Genomic DNA, 18019 nt, shown 5'->3' with positions numbered 1-18019 from the left:
GGTGCAAACCCTTCAGCACTCATCTGCTACCCAAAAGGCTGGAGGTTCTAGTCCACCCAGCAGTGCCTCAGAAGGCCTGCTGACCTACTTCTGAAAGGTCAGCCACTGAAATCCTGACGGGGCACAGTTCTACTCTGTTACACACGGAGTCACTATGAATTGGAAAGGACTGTATGACAACTGCACTAACAAGAATTTTTCTCTTCTGGAAATTAAGCAATCAAATTGGACAGACGCATTTGCCAAAAGATACTAACAGCAGGTCATTCTTGGGGAACAGAATGAAAAGAGGCTATGAGGCAGTGGTCTGGATTCTGTCTCTTTCTGTTCTGGATTCTGTTCACTGAATGTCTGTCTGTATGAGGGACCATTTTTATCTTGTCTGAAAATCAGATAAAGCACAGACAGGGACAACAAAAAATGGGAGGAAGTAGAAGACGCAGACTTTGGACAATTCAACTGAACAGCCTTGGATTTTGGCTTTCTCCTCCCTGATGGAAGGTTGGGGTAATGACCTTGAGGGAATCTCTTAGCTCTGGGATTCTACCACTGACGGCTACATTGTGTGCTGTGTTACCTGCTGTCAGGATTGAATGGAATAAAGTATATGAAAGTGGTTCTCTCACAAAGTACTATTCAAAGGTAAGTGTTATAATTAAAGTCATCTTCCTTGAGGTTCAGTGGAATTTATATCACAGTCTATTTCCCTTTACTTTGTATTTTAGTGAAACACATATATAAAAATGCATCAGGTGGCTTTTAATTTAAAAAATAGGAGTAATTATAGATGTTCTATTTGCATCTGCTTAATTGTAGAAGAAATGTAGACTAATAAATCTATATAGGAGAGGCAGGTAATGAAATCTATTTTAATAAAGGAAACTGAAACAACATTTTACAATAAGGACTTGATCTCTAGATAGGAGCTTTGATTTTGTAAGTATACTTCTGAAAATGAATACAGCTGTGTATTTCAGCAATCAGTTAAACAGAATATGATTTCATGAGAGATAAGTTTCTATTTTGACGCTAGATATGTACCAAAGTCACACTGAGACTATCCTGTTTATTTTATTTTCCTCTGTATTATTTATGTCCCATTATCAAGCTCTTCTATGCATTCCCAAAAGGATTTAGGGTTTTGATGGCTGGTGAATAAGAAGATTTGTGTTCAAATGCCTCCTAACACCTCTAAATACTGTGGTTCTTGAGGTTGCATTTGTCTCTAAATGATTACAGACTTGGTAGACATGTTTACACAAACCATGAACATTTATTTCTAAGGGAAGAGTGAATGAGACTGAATGTAATCTGGGGGGGGGGGGAAGAGGGGACAAAGAATAGATTAAAAAAATATTTTATGCTGAAGTAATAGTAAAATATGCAGAATCCTACCTTGAAAACTACATCCTCTTGGGGGAAAATATGATGACCAGAATATGAAGCAATGAGTTATAAGAAAATGTCCTTAAAAGTGACCATGTGTGTTTCTGTGAAGTATTTAAAATACATCCACCCAGTTCTTCCAGGAAGCATTCAAACATATGACCACAATATCACTTTTAAAAAAATGCCAAAGGACCCCAAACCTTTGAGCTCACATAAAAATGGATGCCTCCCTCAGGAAAAGAAAGTTCTTAAACCAACAAACCAAAACTCACAAAGCAAAGCAAACCATAAAACCAACACTCCTGGCCCAAAAGAGGTGCCTTGCATTCAGCACCCTATAACTGGGAAACCTTATCTGCAGCTTCAAATGAGAATCTTTCAAAGCACAAAAATGCCCGCATCCACCTTAATTTCTACAGCCAACAGTAAAATAATGCAGGCGCTACCTCAATGAAATCGTCACCGTTTCAATCATGACCCAAAATTCCAAATCACACATTCTTTGGGTTAGCTTATTTTTTTTTTAAATAGAATATGTTTTATGGATCTATCTGTTGCATGATGGCTTTAGACAAAAAAAAATATATATATATATAAGCACTTTAACTGGAATTCAATAAGGTAATAGAAATCCAGGAATTTAGCATTTGTCTCTCTGTAAATCTTCTAGTTTTGCTAAATGAGCACTGAAGCCACATGAAAGGTAGTCTTTGTTGCACCACCTTCCTCTGCAGCTTATTTGCATGGAGGAATCCTCCTAATCCAGGAGGCGCCACCAATAAAGAGGCTAATTATCCATATAAAAGAATGGATACATATTCACAGGTTTTGACTAGTATTTGAGTGTTTAAAGCCATGGAAAAAGCTACAAGCTTTGCCTAATTCAGCAAAGGAGTACTTTCTGAATTGGCAGGAATTTTCTGAATATCAGCTCCACCTAAAGGTTCTTCTTTAAAAGGGGTGTTTTAGAAGTTCAGCTCTGTATAGAATCATTGTAAAAATGTTCTTTTGACTTGTCCTTTGCCTCAGTTACTATGGATATTTTGGCAAGTTCTACATTCTTGCATGTTCACCCTGTAGCAAGGCAAAGAGTGACATATTGTTGGCCAAACCAGGTTCAGCCGAGTTGACTCCTAACTACAACAGAGGGGGTTGTTCTCTAGTCTGATAGTCCCGTCTAGGTCTGTATGATCGCATTGAAAGGTCATATGGAAACAAGTAGGCTCAAAAGGACCCTTTCTTGATTTTGCTGTCCATACCTATTACCACTGTAGCTGAGTGGTATCATATCCAATATCATTTAATTGGAGTAAGACACATTCAATATGTATTTAAAGGTTGGGTTGGCTTAGAGACTGTATTAGAAAAGGCGCCTTGATGGCATATTATATATAGTAAATGTAGGCTGCTCACTAAAAGCACGGGACCTAAGAAGACCAGCCACTCTGTGGTAGAAAGGTAGGCAGTCCTTCCATAAAGACTGGCAGCCTGGGAAACTCAATGGAAGAGCAGCATGAGTGGAGCATTGACTTGATGGAAGTGGTTTTTTGTTTTCTTTTGATTTTTTAAATTGGAACACTGAGTTGGGAAGGGTCGATACTGGCATGAGGAAGGGCAGTGAGCTGGGTGAAGAGCAAGCTAGAAATGTGGTTACATCAAAGCTCAGATTCAAACTATTGTAATTTCATCAGTTCCAACCCACAGGGGGTTCCCAGGGCTGCAATCGCATGGGAGGATACGGCTTTCCTGTCTCCCTCAGGGCAGCTGGTGGATGCAAACTGACAGAGACGTGTGGATCTGAGGCAGCTGCCCCGCTCCCCACAGAGGACACCACCAGTACGTCTGTGGTTGCATCCATCAAGCGCCTTCAAAAGTTACAGGAATGAGCAACTGAAGTGGTAAAATGATATCTGCAGGCTCAAGTTTTCTTTCCTTTGTTTTTCTTTCCCCCCTCAAAGAAAAAGCTGTTTACTAATTTATTTAATGTCAAACTTAGCAATCCATGTTACTTACTGATAAAGTGTAAAGACTCAAACTTCCAATATGAAGCCTTCTGCAAGTGGACTACACCTCAATGTGAAGAAAACAAAACTACTCACAACTGGACCAACAAGCAATATCATGAAAAGCAGAGAAAAAAAAAATACTCAAGTTGTCAACGATTTCATCTTCCCTAGAGCTACCAATCAACACCAATGAAAGCAAGCAGTCAAGAATTCACAGGACACACTGCAATGGGCAAATCTTTGGGAAGGACCTCTGTAAGGTGTTAAAGAACAGGGATGCCACTTTGAAGGCTCAGCGGTAGCTGAGCTAAGCCAGGATATGATCAGTTGCTTCATATGCATGTGAAAGCTGGATGCTAAATAAAGAAGAGGGAAGACAAATTGATGCCTTTGAATCGTGGTGTTGGAGAAGATTATTGAACATCACATGGACAGCCAAGGGAGCAGACAAATCTGCCTTTGAGGAAAGGGAGCCAGAATGGTCCTGGCATATGAGGGTGGTGAGACTTTGTCTTATATACTTTGGATATGTTTTCATGAGGGACTAGACCCTAGGGGGATAAAAAGTTGATGTTTGGTAAAGGAGATGGTTGGCAAGAGAGAGGGAGGCTCTCAGTGAAATGGACTGACAAAATAGCAACAAGGAAGAGAATGAGCACAGATTGAAAGCAATGAGCAATGCTTGGTTCTGCTGCACACGGGAACACTGTGAGTCACAGCTGGATGGCAACTGACAACAACAACAACGCTAGTCTGATGATACTGGGCTCACCACACTTAGAAAATGTAACATTCTGAAAAAGGTCCTTTCAAAAGGTCACATACCCAACTACGCAGATTTGGTCAGTCAAAACTGTATAGGTTTACAGTCTAAACATGGTAAACTCACCTAAATAATACAAGTTTCAAGTCTTTTGGCATCAGCAATTGATGGAAACATAGGTCCTCATCCCTGTGTCTCCAGGTATTGAATAATACATCTTTTATACTCTTGTTGTGTATCAAGTCAGAACCAAGCCAGAGCTGACCCTCCCAGCGGGTTTTCAGAGGCAGTTAATCACTTGGGAGGAGACTGCCCGTCCTTCTCTCACAGAGCAGCTGGTGGTTTTGAACCGCATGCCTTTGAGATTGCAGCTTCTTGCCATGAGGCCACCAGAGCTCTCTTTTCTGGTATATCTCACATTAGTAAAGTTGATATTTACATTTATGATAAAGGTTGTAAAAACTGGCAAAGAACCAAATTAGTGGAAACTCAAAGTACTCTGCTTTACTCAAACAGAATGTTTTCTTCAACATGCAACCTGCTTTGCAAAAGATTTACTACATTTTTGGTTTGGTTTTGTTTCCCCTAAGCCAAACTGAGAGTAATTTGTATCAAAAATCAAACGCTAGATACTCAGGAGCGAAGTGATTCAGATCATGGAAAAGGAACCTAGGTATAAGCCCTGGACAGTTTGCAAGCCTAGTCATACAAGACTGACCAAGCAAGCCCCACCCATATTGGTTTGGTTTCAAAATATTACTTAGGGTGATGGTGATAAGGTTTCCCTTCCCAGATCAGACATAATATTCAGATGAGAGCAGGGAAGGAGGAGGACTTTGACTCTCAGAATTATGTAGATAGTTGTGACTGATCCCTCTTCTCTCTCCCTCTTTTCAAACAGTTTTGCTTCCTTAACAAACTTAAGGAAGGCAACTTGTGTCTACACCATTGAAATAAAAAGGGTAGTGCTTTCACTCTTTAAAAGAGCAAAAGGAAGAATGTACTGAACCTTACTTTATACACGACGGTAAAGCCCAGTCAACTGAGGAAATTCTGAGTCTTACAAAAATATGTGTACTTTTATGAATTATTCACACAGGCCTGTTGGCTTCTGTCTGTATTTAGCAGCCATAGTTATGTGAGGGTGGGGTGAATGCTTCGGAAAGGTTAAGTGTAGGATTGGAGGTGAAAGGATAGGAAGTATGGATACAAGCCAAGGATACAGGTAGACTTTACGATTACGTCCTTGTGGTTTCTTTCAAAGTGAAAAGCATTCTCCCTGGGTAGTTTTAAAAAAGGGGGTGTGGAGACAGAAAGAAAAGAATTTGATAAACTGGCATAAGCCATTTTCTTGAAAGCCAATGTTCATGTTTGCCATCTTATGCTAGGAAGAAGAGGAAGACGGAGAGAAGGTGGGGATAAAAAAAAAGTCAGACAGCACCTGACTATCACGTTTATCAGAAAGGCAGCCAGCTGGGCTTTGGGGCTGTAGAGAAAAATGCACCATGTTATCCGGTAAGTGTTACTGGCACTAAACTATTGATTTTGCTAATCTTATTGCCTGTTTTAAGGGTTATCCTTAGATACTCTAATACCTGAAACTTTTAACTTTTGACATTCATTGTGCTTTTACTCTGATATTTTAAACAAAATGCTAGAGCAAAAACAGACATGCTCAGGGGTTTTAATTAGAACGATATAATTTTAGGAGTTATTTCAAGCTCGGTGCAAAATATAAACTTTATTTTAAAGTTTGCTACTTTGACAAAGCACCTATTTTAGGAGCATTAACCTATCAACAGAGTAATTAAGGATTTATTTGCTATTTTAGGCAATTGATGTAAATGTAAGATTCGACTCTATTCTCAAATACTCACAATCCATGTAAGAGAAATGAAACTGTTATAAGAAATAGAACAAAGTACTGTTTTTGTAGGATGTGTTTTCTCACTTTGTTCCAAAAGGATTTGTGTCTTACAAGTTAAATATACTGTAAAATTAAGAATAAAACACATAAGACACTGTTCTAAATAAGGCAGGTAGTATAGGTACTATTACAAGGATTGTGATATAAGCTAATTGTTACAATCTGGTACTGAAATAGTTCTAAATTTCTTGATAACTAAGGCAAAAGGGAAAAGACATGGTACCACAAAGAAGTCCATAGATTTTACTACTGAACGAAGGAAAGAATATAATTTTCCCCCTCAAATAATATTCCTGGGAAAATTTTAGAAATTATTTGCTATGCTTCAGAAAGCTGGACAATGACTAGGGATGATAGAAAGAGAATCAATGCCTTTAAGCTGTGGTGCTGGAGAAGAGTATTGAATACACTATGGACTGTTAGGAGAACAAACAGCTTCATTTTAGAGAGGCTGAAACCAGGCTGTTCCTTGGAGGCAAGAATTCTGAAGCTTCATCTGACATATTCTGGACATGTTGCAAGGAGGGATCAGTCCTTGGAGAGGGACTTCATGCTTGGGAGTGTAGAGGGACAGTGTAGGAGGGGAAGACCTTCTATGAGGAGGATTGATTCAGTGACTGGGGTAATCAGGGTGAGTGTGTTAGAGACAGTGAGATTGGTATAGGAAAGAGCAGGGTTTAGGGCTGTTGTACATAGGGTCGCTATGAGACGCAGGTGACTCAACGGCACATAACAACAACAACAACAACAACAAAATTCTTAGGGCGCTCTAGTGACCTCGTGGTAAGGAATTACATTGCCAAACCAAAGGCATTTGGTTCAAACCCACCAGCTGCTCCTTGAGAGAAAAATGAATAATCTCTTTCCAAGAGATTTGCATTCTCTAAAAATGCACTGGGCATTCAACAGTGAGTCAGTTCCAACTCGATGGCACATAACAACAACTACATCTTTGATAAAGAGGCTGGATTTCTGTCTTGTTTATAGCAGAGAAAGAGAGTAAGGATTCAGCCAAGTCCATGCACTAGTATAATTGATAGGTGTCAGAAAAATTCAGGGACGAGACAGTGGAGAAGTGGTATAGGTGGTTATCATCATCTGACATAGTAAAGGTATTAACTAGGACATTTCTTGAAAGATGTACAAACTTCCACGATGTTACTGTTATTGTGTACCACAGTCAGAACACACACATAGCTGAGCCTCTCGTGTGTTTTCAGAGGCAGTTAATTGCACGGGAAGAGATTGCCCATCCTTCTCCTAAGATAGACAGTTGAGCAAGAAAGAGTAAAGCACACCAAGACCTAAATGTATAAATCTGCATGACATTCTCAGTTAACCACTGATGTCTAATTAACACAAACTAAAGGTAATCCCACGTGCATTGTAGAACTGTTTCACAGGGTTTTCATTTGCAGATATATTAGAAGTAGATAGCTAGGTCTTTGGAGGTGCCTCTTGGTAGTCTCTGTAACTTTTTGATGAGTAGATTATTTGTACCATTCAGGGACTCTATGATTTTCCTTTTGGAAGTAAAGATACAGTATGGGGATAGCTCAGATATATGATGATATTTTCCCTAAGAAATAAATCTAGTTTCGATAGGGTAACTGACATATATGAGGTGTCCTGACTATACAGCTAAGACTCTTGACTGTGATCAGCTATTTATATATTACCTAAAGCCTGAAATTTCCATACTGAAGGATTGATTCTATGGAAAATATAATGAACAATTCAGGGTGCGTCAAAAGGAGATGGAAGTAACACACAGAATCACAGTACCAGAAAGAGTTCGCCAATGTTCAATCACTTCAGGAAGTAATATGTGCTCAAGAATTGACGGTATTGAAAGAAGTCCAACTTGTGCTGAAACCATTAACACATGGCTCTCAGACTGGTGGGCTACAAATGGAAATGTTTTAAAAAGTAGATGCAATGCTGGAAATTTAGAAGACAGTTATCCTGGCCAAATGACTGAATGGAATCCATATTTATGCTCATCTCAAAGAAAGGTGATCCAACAGAATGAAGAAATTATCAAAGAATGTAATTACTATCAAATGAGTAAATTTTTGCTGAAGATAATGCAAGAATGGTCGCAGTATTACATCTAAAGGGAATTGGCAGAAATTTAAGTTGGATTCAGAAAAAGATTTGAAATGAGGAGTATCATTGCTGATGTCAGGTTGGAAGTTGAGAATATCAGAATGATATTTACATATGTTTTACTGTCTATGCAAAGGTATTAAATTATGTGGATCATAATAAATTATGGATAATAGTATAAAGAGTGGGAATTCCAGAGTACTTACTTAAAACTTGTACATAGACGAAAAGGCATTGTTGTAAAAGGACAGAACAATACTGCTTAGTTTAAAATCAGGAAAAGTGTTTTATACTTTCACTATACTTATTCAATCTATATGCTAAGCAAATAAATTGAGATGCTGGATCATATAAAGAAGAACTCTGCATTGAGATTGGAAAAAAGACTCGTTAACAACTTTTATGCAATATGCAGGTGACACAAACTTTCTTGCCCAAAGTAAGGAAAACTTAATGCATTTCCTAATGAAAATCAAAAACTACCACCTTAAAGAAAAGGCAAATCCTCACAACTGAACCAATAAGTAACATAACTAGAGAAAGGCTGAAGTTGTCAAGGTTATAATTTTTACTTGGACCCACAATCAAAGTTCATAGAAGCAACAGTCAAGAAGTCAAACAATAAATGGCATTGGGTATTTCTGCTGCAAGGGATTGCTGTACTATTCTAAACAGCAAAGATATAACTTTGAGGACTAAGGTGTGCCTGACCCAACCCAATGTGCTCTCAATTGTCTCACATTCATATAAAAGAACAATAAATAAGAAAGCCTGAGGAACAATTGATACTTTTTGAGTTGTGGTGTTAGAAAATAATATACCACCCATTGTCAAAAGAAGCAGCAAATCTGCCTTGGAAGAAGTACAAACAGAATACAACCAGGATACAAACAAAAGAAAAGGAAGGATGGTGAGACTTTATTCACATACCTTGGACATGTTATTGGGAGGGACTAGTCCTTGGAGAAGGACATGCTGCTTGATAAGAGGATCTGTGTAAAGGAGGAAGACCTCAGTGATACAGGGCTGCAACAATGGGTCACGACAGTTGTGACTGTGAAGAAGCAAGGCCAGGCCGGTTTGTTCTGCTGTGTGTAAGGATGCTATGAATAGGAACAGACTTGATGTCACTCCATAAAACAACTGATTAACATGCAGACTATTGCACCGCGAGCTAAATGGAATCAGAGATATCTAACATTCTTGAGAAAAAAGAAGAAGCAACTGCATAGAAGAAGACCTGTTTTGCTTTTAAAGACAATGAATCTGCATCCCTCAGGGCCTCCTGACAGTAGAAGTAAAGCTTTGGTTTTGACCAAAGCGGAAGGCTTGAAAACTGTGTTAAGGAATCATTAACAGGGGCTGATGAGAGGACAAGATCGAGAGTATTTAGTGATTGTGGAGTCTTTGAAGAATTGACTCCAGAAAGTGAAGGATCAGAGGAGAGATGCAAGGCAAAACCTGGACTCGAGCAAACTGAAAGAAGGAGGGCTAAACAACAGCATACAAGGCTATAATAGCAACAACGGCTGTTGTTGTTGTGTGCCATCAAGTGGGAATCGATCCATAGCTGACCCTCAGGTGGGTTTTCAGATGCAGAAGAATTCTCATCCTTAATTCACACAGAAGGAGACTGCCCATCCTACTCCCGTGGAGCGCTTGGTGGATCTGAACTCCAAGTCTTTGGGACAGCAGTGCAGCTTCTTACCACTAGGCCACCAGAACACTCTAAGGAGCTATATAGCAATTATAGAATTGCTGATGGCTTTCAAGAAAGAAGTGTCAATATTTTATTAAGATTAGTAGAGGGGTGGTTGCATAATGTAGCATTTGTCATCATGGTATACTTTGATACTTTGGCTCTTCAAAGCTGTTTGGGGACAAATTTTAAAACTAAATGTCTATGATACCCATATAATCATGAACTACCAATCTATCAGAAGATCGTAACCCCCAACCTTTTCCCCTTTTCTTCAAGCCTACACTCTCTCCTTTAGAATGTAACATGCTTTGACATATGAGACCATTTCTTATGTGAATTTATACCTCAAGCATTTCACATATTTTTGTGTATAGCTGAGTTGGAAGCAATTTAGAGCTGTCTCTCCAATGGATTTTCAGAGGCAGTAAAGTAAACAGGTGATGGCCTATCTTTCTCCTGTGGAGCAGATGGTGGATTTGAACACTGAACCATTGGGATGGCAGTGGTGCTCCTTAATTTGACGCAGACTATGGTAAACAGAAAGCAGATGGGTTAGAGGTGGGATGTGAAATGGGCTGGCTCTGGGCCTAGACTAATTCCTGTCTGAGGCTTGTGAAGAGTCAAAGAAGTTTCTCTAATTTTCTGGGATTAGGATTCTTAGTCTACCGAGTCTGTGCCTCAGTTTTTCCTACTGAATTTTGACTCAGCATCTTCCTTGGCCTCCCTCTTGTGCTTCTAATATGTTACTTGGTTCAGAACTCTTTTATTTACTCTGGTATCTTGAAACGTAATCTCTGGTGAAGGTCACAGTTGCTGTTCAGTTGTGACAGAGATTTCAGCATGTTTGTACCTACAGGAACCTGGAATGATGGACTGTTCTTGAGCCAGAAAGTGATATGGAAACTAGTAGCCAAAATTAGACTATGATTGAGTTAAATGTAGAAAATTTAGCTAGGTATTTCCTATGCAGCCAAGAAATAAGATAGTGGCAATTAAATGGCTGATTTTTATCTTATTAAAAACAAGCAAAATTCCATAAGCATGACGCTTTGACTTAAAGCATCAGTAAATATCTGTGTTAAGAGTGAGAGACAGAGTGGGTGAGAAATTAACACACCTTTGCATCGAATATACTCCTATGTGTATTAGTCTGGGGAGAAACACTGAATCCTAGAAACGGAACAGCTCAATCCTAGAAACGGAACAGCTCACAATTGACTCTGAAGAAGCCCAAGTCAATAGGAGCACACACAGCAAGGACATATTTTGCAGATGGTAAATGTATTTTGAAAATGTATTTTCATATTATATTTAAAGCATGATTTTGAGGGCCTTTTGGCTTCAGTACCAGCAGAGTCTCTTCTCACATTAGCCACACTTTATCAACTATTCCTGCTATTTTCTCTCATCATTCATGTGGCCTTAGGGTTCTGACATCTCTAAGAGCAGCCTTGGAGCAACTGGAGCACTTCAGGTGGTAAAGGCTGTGAACTGCAGGGTTTATATACCCTGTAGCTCAGGAGATTCTGATTTGTGGCAACTCTCCAGAGGATTTCCAAAACTTAAATCTTAAGGGGAGTAGACTGTCTCACTTTTCTCCTGCAGGGCAGTTGGTGGTTAGCCAGCCAGGGCATAATGTACTGTGCTACCAGGACTCTTTCCAGTGGAGGCGTTAAAGGACCTCACATTTAACTTATTGCTGTTAACTTTCTTGTACACAACCAAGGATCTGGGTGTGATAATAAAATAACCTTAGCTCTCAAGGGTGGACAGAGGGAGGACTCCTCCCCCTGGTCTCTATGCCAACTCACAAGGGGTCATTTACACTACAGTTCTGCATTTATAGCATTGTCTCGGAGAGTTCAAGATGGAATGCTAAGTCTGAGGAGAAATTTCTTCTCCTCCAAACAACAAACACACATCACTTAGTAATGAATGATGTCAGTTCTACCTTTTGCTTCAGGCTGTCAACAGAAAAAAATAGATACATATGTGTATGTATGTGCTGTGTGGTGTATGCGTGGTGGGAGAGACCATGGGGAGCTTCACTGCTTACCCAAAGGTGGTGCCTCCTCCATGGTTTGAATCCACCACAAGTTTCTCAGAAGGATGGGCAATCTCCTATTGTGTAATTTATTTAGACTCAGCAATTCAGTGGAGGTATCAGCTGATTTGTGTGTGCGTATATATATCTATCTATATCTATGGAGTGGCATCCACTTCCTAAGTAACATGCTTCCAGAAACTCTATGAACTTTGATGAATGTCAATAGTTGTAGAGGGGCTTCAGGTCTCAAAGGGTCGCTACTAGTTGTGCTCACCTCGAAGGCAGTCATCAACAACAACAAAAATATGTATCTATATCTTTGTTGGCCTACTAGATAAAGAGTTGTGCTGCCAACCCAAAGACAAGTGGTTCAATTCCATCAACTCTTCCTCAGAACAAAGATGGGAATATGCCTCTCATGCAATTTATAGTCTCTGAGAGCCTGCAGGAGGGTCAGCTGTGAGTTCACACATAACAACAACAACAACAGCATATATATGTTTGTGTGTATGTATATCTGAGTCATATAAATATAAATATATATATCCCCTCTTAAAATGAGTACAGCTTCTTTTTAATTTTTATATAAGCTTTAAATCATATCCAAAGTTCTGTGATGTTCTTGAGACAAGTGGGACTGTTAAGGATGCTGGACTGAAAGGCAGGTGAAATTTAACGCTATCTCAATAGAAATGGGATCCAACTACATATGAAGCAGAAGTTAAAATTTTATTTCATTCATTCAGTCACTATGCTTGAAGAGAGAGTAACTTACCCCGAAACAGGAGTCTATACTTGAGTTTAGAGTTTATTTTGGTTTAGTTGTGCTGCCCTCAGCAAATCAGTTGTGACCTCCTTTTCACTTAGAAAAGGTGAGCTTAGGCCCAGATTGGGGGTGGTGAGAAGACAGGGGAGAAGAGAGGCAGGCAGGCAGGACAGTCTAGAGTGAGATGGCTCCAAAGCTGAACCTCTTTCATCCAAGGCTGGGGTTCACTTTCAATACAAGAGCTAGACCCTGCTCAGCTTTCCTTATCAGCTGCCTTACAGGCTAATGACGGCTCAATATGTTCCTGGGGTTGGAAAAATTTCAGAGAATTTTTGAATACGTTTCTACATTTCTCCTCTCTCAACAATAGGATCTATCAAACAGTGATGAGAAGGCTCCGCTTAAAAGCACCATCAGGAGATGAGAGGAATGCATTTGATTGCCAAAGAGACTAATTTATTTTTTAAACAGCATTAATGATGCCACAATAGCCAATATCTATAGCTCGGTTTTGACAGTTTATCACAAGGGTTCCTATTGTGTAGAGAGGAGGGGAAAAAGAAAAGAAAGAAAGAGGAAAAAAGCAGGGAAGAAAGAGACCATTTTATTTTGCTATATTTCCATTTGTTAACAAAACTCTCCATAAGCAAAGCCAGAGGTCATTAGCAAACAACCAAAACATGCCTGTCTCCAGAAGAATACAACTCCCTTCATCATTTAAAACACAGCTTTGCTGAAGACCCAAATCACGACAAATCCTTAACATGAAAAATTCAGTGCAGACTTGAAACCACCTGACTTCACTTTGGGTTTGTGCGCCTTGAAATTACCTAGAAAATACCATAATCTTCTCTCCATGCGGCTGGATGCTGGCCAGGGCCCTGGCTCCAGAGGCAAAGGGCAAAGCTGAAAATCATGTCTGAACAGACAGCTACACCCTCTCTCCCATGTCCACTTGGCCTCATGACAAAAAGTGAGGTCTAAAGCACATTCATCCAGGGCCTGGGTTTTTGGCTAAAACTCAAGACTCATGCACAGCAAACAAAAATGAAACCCAAAATGTTATCACCCTGTCTTAAGAAGTCAAATGAGTTTGAATGAGTGTATTGCACATGATGAATTGTTCACATTTGCAATTTAAGAGGAAACCCACAGAATGGTACAAAAATGGTACTTTCGGCTTTCAGAAAGACTGTTAGCTGAGATTTTAAATTCCAAAGAATTTAAAAAAAAATAATCTTAGGGGTGTGTGTATGTGAGACAGACAGAGAGAGACAGAGATTCTTTTGGGGGGTGGTGTGTGTGAGAGAGAGAAAGAGACAGAGAGACAGAGAGATTTTGTATGTGTATGTGTAAGAAAGAGAGATTTTCTTTCCATACCAAAACAAGTATTTTGCATGTGAAGGGCTAACCCCATGGAGGGTTTGGGAGGGTACAAGAACTCCATTATGGGGGCCTGATTGCCTGGCACGGGTGGCCCCAGACTGTGGGTAAGTTTCCAAATGCCCTTCACTCTCCTTCACTGAAAGCTCCAGTTGGTGAGGCTCGCTCTCCCCAGGCCCACCTACTCTGTCACGCCCACCTCTCTCCCGCTTTAGGTGGGTGAGAGCCAGGAGAGACTGTCAAGTAATTTTTGCCTCCTGCCGAGCTAGTGACAGGCTCAGCACAAATAGCTACATTGAGAAAGTACCTCTAGCCCACAGATCCCACCACCAGTGCTCGAACAAGGCAGTCCAGGGCTATGAATACCAACATCTGATCCCACTGGGCCAGCTCAGCACTGAAATTGCAGGACCGAGGTTCACAACGTGTTTCCCCCCTCATCCCCTAATCAAAACCCTCTGTTCTAGCCAGTGGGCTGTGCTCAGTCTCTTCAACACTTGTAATCCCCCTGGCCTTCAGCCTTTGTTCATGCTGATTTCTACGGTAGGAGAATATATTATTCTCCTTCGTACAAACGGTCCAAATTCTATGATCCCTAGCAAGTCCTGCCTAATTTCGCCATTCCTCTCCATGCTAAAGGCACAGCACTTTCCCTTTCCCATGTTTCAAGTCACTGCATTCGGGCTTATTTTCCTTGCTCAGCCATGGACTGCCTGCTATCTGTCTTACGCTGTGATATTTAAATACACTTTTACTTCACTCCTAGTGTTTAGCTTTCCATGTAGAGCCAAGTTGTTCAAACACTCCTAGAGGGCCATAAATGTAATTCTTGAGGAGGGCCTGTGAGCTCTGGAGGAGAAATACTAGTTTTATGCTTCCCCTTAGGGGACAGTCTAAACAATTCGGTAAGCACGTTCTGGATCACCTGGAGGCTGTAGCCTGTAACTATGGAGGTCTAAGCAGAGGCATGTGGGACCATTTCCTCTTACAGTCACGGGAGACTTAGGAAAACACTACCTAGGAGCTACGGACAGGACATGGTGCATTTGCACCTCATGGGGGGTTTATAGCAGAATGGATATGAGAGGGTAGATGGAATGGAGCCATCCCATTGTACACTATGTTAGTCTTCTCCAGAAAAACAAAGCCCCATGTATGTCACAGAAAAGTGTTCCACTGGGTTTTCAATAACTTGTTTTAGGTTATCTAGAAGAAGATCTTCAAGTGTGCGGGGATTCAAACACCAACCTTTAGCACTGGTTAGCGGCTGGGCATGCACATCATGACTGGAAGGGCAGCAGCTCAACTCAAGAGATGAAGACTCTGGATGAGATGGATTGATTCAGTGACTGGGGGAATGAGCGTAGGTGTGTCAGAAACAATAAAACTGGCTCAAGATAGAGCAGGGTTCAGAGTTGTACATAGGGTTGCTATGAGTCACAAGCAACTTAACGACACATAATAATAAAATTTACATGTTGTTGTTATGTGCCATCGAGTCACTTGCATAGCAAATCTATGTACAAGAGCCCTAAACGCCATTCTATCCTGTGCCAACCTCGCTGTCTCAGACACACTCATTCCCACCACTCCACTCACAGAACCGATCCATCTCATCGAGGGTTTTCCTCTCCTGTGCCATCCCTCCACTCTCCCAAACATGATGTCCCTCTCCGAGGATCAGTCCCTCCTTGCAACATGCCCCAAATATGTCAGACTCCAAGGAACATTCTGGCTTCACCCTCTCCAGGAGACAAACCTGTTTGTTCTCCTAGCAGTCCATGGTACATTCAGCACTCTTCTCCAGCACCACAGCTCAAAAGCATCAATTCTCTTTCTATCATTCCTATTCACTGTCCAACTCTGTGAAGCACAGCACATAATTGCAAAGACTATAGCCTGGATCAGGTGCACCTTAGTCTCCAGCCTAATGTCATTGCTCTTCAGTACTCTTGAGAGGTCCCTCACAGCTGAATTTCCCAATGCAATTCATCTCCTGATTTCCTGGCTGCTGTTACCAAGAGTGTTGACTGTGGAGCCAAGCAAAATAAAACCGTTAACTATCTCAATCTCTTCGCCATCCATACTGATGTTGCCAATTGGTCCATTGGTGAGAATCTTTGTTTTCTTGATGTTGAGCTTCAATCCATATTGAAGACGGTAGTCCTTGACCTTCTGCAGTAAGTGCTTCAGGTACTCCTGTTTCAGCAAGCAGGGTTGTGTCATCCACATAATGTAGGTTGTTGATGATTCTTCCATCAATCCTTATGCCACATTCCTCCTCATACAGTCCAGCGTCAAATAAAATTTACATACATGTGTATATATGTTCTAGTAATAAATAATCTAAAACTTCTTGCTGTCAAGTTGAAACCAACTCACAGCTGACCTTCCATTGCATTTCTGAGGCTGTAAATTGCACAGGAGGTGACTGCTCATTTTTCTTGCATGGAGTAGCTAGCTGGTTTGTACTGCTAGAGTGGCATGGCCTTTGAGGTGGAGGCACTGATTCATTCTTAAGGTACCGTGCCAAGTCCCCAGGTAGTTCACCACTAGAACTCAATGCATATTATATGTAGATTTTGTATAATATCTCACACACAGACATACATATACATACACACATTTTGTATATATATATATATGATTAATTTTAATTTTGATTGTTATTGGGAGCTACCAAGTCAAGACTGACTCAGAGTGACTCCATGATCAATAAATCTGAACCCTGTCCTATCCTGTGCTATCTTCAAAATCTCTGGCCCATTGAAGCCCATTGTTGCTATCACTGTATCAATCCACCAGGTTGAGGGTCTTCTTTCCTTCAGTGCCCCTCTATCTTTCCATAATGTCCCTATCCAAGAAAGAGCCTCTTCTAGAAACATGCCCAAAGAATGTGAGAAAAAGCTTTATCACCTTTGCCTTGAGAATGCTCGCTGTACCTTCTCCAAGACATATCTGTTTGTTCTTTTGGCAATCCATGGGATATTTAGCACTCTTCTTTGACACCACAGTTTAAAGGCATCCATTCTTCTTCTGTCATCTTTATTCACTGCCCAGCTCTCAGATGCATGGCAAATGACTGAAAAGACTATAGACTGAATCAAGCACACCTTAGTCCTCAAAGTGATGACATTGCTTCTGAATCATTTGGAGAGATCCCTGACTACAGACTTTCCCAGTGCAATACAGTTCTTGAGCTCCTCACTGCTGGTGCCAAGTGTATTGATTGTGGATCCAAGTAAGGTAAAGTCATGTATCTTACTTAGAACACTTTCAATCTTTCCTCCAACTTTCTTGATGTTATTGGTTCAGTGGCAAGGATTTTTGTGATTTAAAAAAAATCATCTTAATAATAAGTTTGAAGCACTGAATACCAATGATTGAAGACTAGATGAGTTGTGGGATGACACCAAAAGTATCATTCATGAAGAAAGCAAAAGGTCACTACAAGTAGAAAGGAAACCAAAAAACATGTCAGAAGAGACTATGAAAATTGCACTCTAGAGTATCAAGAAGCTAAAACAAAGGGAAATGATGCTGAAATGAAAGAGCTGAACAGAAGGTCTCAAAAGAGAGCTTGAGAAGACAAAGCAAACTACTATAATGAAATATGCAGATGTAGAATTGGAATATAAAAAAGGGAAGAACTTGCTCAGCATTTCTCAAGCTGAAAGAACTTAAAAACAAATTCAAGCCTTAAGTTACAATACATAGAGATGCTACGGGTAAAATCTTGAATGATCCAGGAAACATCAACAGAAGATGCAGGTAATACCACTGTACCAAAAAGAACTGGCTGACATTGAAATTTTCAGGAAGTACCATATGATCAGGAGCCAGTGGTAATGGAGGAAGAAGTTCAAGCTGAACTGAAGGCAATGGCAAAAATTAAGGCCCCAGGAACTGATGAGATGCCTATTGATA

General features: G+C 40.3%; 1 protein-coding gene across 4 annotated transcripts in view; it reads right to left on the bottom strand.

Annotated features, from left to right (window-relative positions):
- The window catches only part of DYNC1I1 (dynein, cytoplasmic 1, intermediate chain 1), a 397792-nt gene that overhangs the window by 30238 nt on the left and 349535 nt on the right, over positions 1–18019 (bottom strand). The gene's annotated exons all lie outside the window — the stretch shown is intronic.

Source organism: Elephantulus edwardii, unplaced genomic scaffold (genome assembly GCF_000299155.1).
Source record: "Elephantulus edwardii isolate Elephantulus edwardi_28Jun2011 unplaced genomic scaffold, EleEdw1.0 scaffold00007, whole genome shotgun sequence".
Taxonomy (NCBI): Eukaryota; Metazoa; Chordata; class Mammalia; order Macroscelidea; family Macroscelididae; genus Elephantulus; species Elephantulus edwardii.
The sequence above is the reverse complement of the archived record's forward strand: the minus strand, read 5'-3'. Positions and strand labels throughout refer to the sequence as shown.